The sequence below is a fragment of the Echinococcus granulosus genome (genome assembly GCF_000524195.1).
Source record: "Echinococcus granulosus chromosome Unknown EG_S00225, whole genome shotgun sequence".
Classification (NCBI taxonomy): Eukaryota; Metazoa; Platyhelminthes; class Cestoda; order Cyclophyllidea; family Taeniidae; genus Echinococcus; species Echinococcus granulosus.
This window is the reverse complement of record NW_020170605.1, coordinates 60,294-63,818: the sequence shown is the minus strand read 5'-3', so window position 1 is coordinate 63,818 and position 3,525 is coordinate 60,294.

Here is a 3,525-nt window from a genome sequence, read left to right as displayed (position 1 = left end):
GTTTTGTTGGAAACGATGTACAAAATTCACTAGGCGCACATGGCGTTGAAGCGTCGCCGACTCGGTGCCGGTAGAAGTTCATCGAGGATTAGGAGAATTACTCTGTTGCTATTTGCGCAATCCATGGATGATTTGGATTCATTGATTGTTGAATGTTGAGGAATTGTGTTGAGTGACCGGTAATTGTATACCCATGAGAATGAAGTTGCATGATCATATTTCCCAAGGCCGTAAACATTATCGTGTAGCCGATCTTGTGAATGTGATGTCACGTCCACCAACCAGAGTTGCTTGTTCCTCGGAGGCAGCGTGGCAAAGTCCATTAATCATGGGACAGGTCCCTAACGGATATGTATTGGTGGATTCTACTGGTTCTGTGGCAATGACTTCTATATCACACAAATGCCCGTTTATTTTTAATTTGCCTACATTTAACCCATGTCTTGACATTACATGACAGTTTATTTCTGAACTAATCAGTGTTGAACATTCTCGTCTTGGGCATAGTTCAGCCATCAACTTCCCATTACATGAATAGGTGTGATGGACGCATTTGGAATCCAGACTGACGTACCAAAAGTGGTTTGCTAAAAGCAGCGTAGGACATGGGCAATAAATTAATCTAATGCAAATATCTCGGTTCATTGACCTTGCAAAACTCACCACCTGCAGATGACCTTCCCGCAACTTGGCTCACATTTATGAGGGCCAATTGTCACCTCCAACGACGGCTAAGCATCCATCATCGGAATCGATGAGATGACGATGAGGGTTTCGCTGTGACCTCGATCCGCCTTCTACGGGCACGCAGACGTCTTAGTGACTGTAAGCTTCATTGGCATTTTTGATGATTCCTGTATTCAACTGGAAATTTATTTGAATATTTCCTTACTCATATTGTAGTTGCTAGTTAGATATTCAAGAGAGCCGCTTTGATGATGATTGTGTTATTTCGTTTTGTCTGCAGTGAAGCAGGCAGAGATGCTCAAACGATGTTCAGCATTGTATTTTTGCATAAATTAACTACGTTTACTGTAGGTACCTCCCAAGGTGGTTACCGAGCTCCGATATGTAGCACAATATAAATCCAGAAGCCAAAGTATAAGACTACAAGTTTTTAATTAATGCATACAAATTGTAAACGCGATTCTAGGCAAAAGTGTGTTTTTAGAGCCTCGTTGGGCTAAATGGCGCATGGTTCAATCACCTTAAAACAGAAAGCCGTGTGTGGGGGTGAAACACATCCACGCACCCGCAGCCATAGCAGAGGAATGCTTGCAAATGGAGTTTAGATTTGCATTAAGGTAGGGGTAGGTTTTAGTAGACGATACCCTCGTGGCAAGTTGTTTGATATAAACGTCCTTTCTGCCATGCATATTTAGTTAGAGTTTATTTTATGGCGGAAATACCAGCTACTACACTGCCTTTCTTGTCCAATTCGTATAGATTTCCCACTGCTTCCCCGTCTCCTCTAGTTCCTCTTCTTCTGTGGGCGGCCGAGGTGGTGGGCGGAAAGTGAAGTCCATTGACGGGGATATGAATGAGCACATGCGCCAACTCCGTGGATGGCTGGGTAGGATCTTGGACCACTCCAAAGAAAATATTCAGTGAGTCGAAGGCGGGGTGTTGAATGAGATGGTGCATCGCCTTCACCAAACCTATCATTTTGTAGCAGCTGTGGAGGAGTCATGCCAGAAAGAGGAATTGAATTTAAGATAAGCAAATAAGGCCATTTTTTGACCTGAAATAGTGACTGTGGTTTCCGGTTTACATCTTGTGCGAATTGCTAAACTCATTTCCTTAAAGGTGTCAATCATTACACTTAACAGTGGATTACTTATAATTTTTAGCGCAGGAGATTTTACTCAACTTCGCCATTCGTCGTGAAGTCTTAAGCATATTAAACATTGCGATGGGTAACTGCCGTGGTGAAATGTGTGCGGGTCGAAGGATAATTCAAGACTAACCTTAGGATAGGTGGAACTACCCCCAATTTTAGAATTAATCAAGTTTTGTGCAGTATAAATTGGCTGATTTCTGAAACTGTTTAGTGAAATGACGAAGTGCGGTATTTCATTTGATTTAAGCACCCCTGCCTGCTTCATTGGAGGTACAATAAAACTTCACGATCTTCATCGACGCAGCTCTTTTGTACATCTAACTAGCAGCTACTTTATGAGTGATAGACATTCTAATAAATTTCCAGCTGAGTACAAGAACCATCGAAGGTGTTGAGGAATTTCACCGTCAATACGAAATCAGCATGTATGGTCAGGCCTGAATCGAGTCTCCTTGACCACCATCTCATCGACTCCGATGATGGATGTCTGACCGTCGGTGGAGGTGTCATTTGTCCTTCACAGCTGCTGCAGGTCCTTCATTAATGTGTGCTGGGTGGCAAGACAAGTTCTACTATTAGTGTCCGCTACTCTGAGTGTAAGCATCACGCACATCTGGCTGGTAGGAGTGGCAACATAATTGTGAGTTCGGCACCTCGCTGACTCCTATGGCTTTGGCAAATGTACTCATGTGGCCTTTCTGTAATGTTCTTATGCAAGAACTGGACACTCTACACAAGACCTCAATTACCTGCAATCGACGTGAATGAAAATACTTTGACTTCACGGACTCCAATATGAAAACATGTAGAATTTGACAAATGTTTATTTAAACCGGGTTAGCGATGCTTCAGTGTCATGTGCACTTACTGAATTATGTACGAGAGAATAAGTAAATGACGCCAAGTACTAGGCAAATGACCTCGCATCTTTTCACTCTAGCTCATGGGTCGTGCAAAGTTGAATGTTACCATAACAAGGTTGACGAAATTTCCTTAATTGTCTGTTTGGAATCCCAAAGTTTAACTTTCAGTGCATGAGAAAGAGAAAGTAGAGCTTTTTCTTCTTCTTGAAAATGCTTGCGTAAGAATTTGACTGCCACTCATGTGGATGAGTTGCTATTTCAATCCACACGCTTAAATCAAAAGGTCTGAAGACTGAAGCATTCAACTTTCCAACATTGGAAAGTGAAACAAGTTGACCAAAAAGGCGCACAGGAATCTTGTTATTGGGCACAATAGGACTGGAAGGAAAAGCAGCCACTTTCATAAAGACTGATGCGGTATTCAGTGCACTGATCCATGCGACAGTGTGACTTTAAGGCCACGGCGAGCCACGCCGCATGCAGTGACCTTATGTGTCGTCAAATTATGAAATTCTCCTCGTGCAGCCATTCTGCCGTTAAGGCTACTAGCACAACTGACTCACTTGAACGATAATTTTCATTTTTCAATGCTTGGCGACGCGTACGATGTAACGATATTATGGAATGGAGTCATTCCAAAATTTGCCGTATAGTATTCAACAATGCTAAATGCTTTCTGTCTAACTGTCCAGAGCAGATAACATGCTTTGTACCTACGATTAGCTCTCTTTGACTTGGCTGACCACAATTTCGCTGTCATTATCACGTCAATGCCCATCCAACGCAGGCTGTTGTCAATCTCGTTGACCGATGTTATCCTTA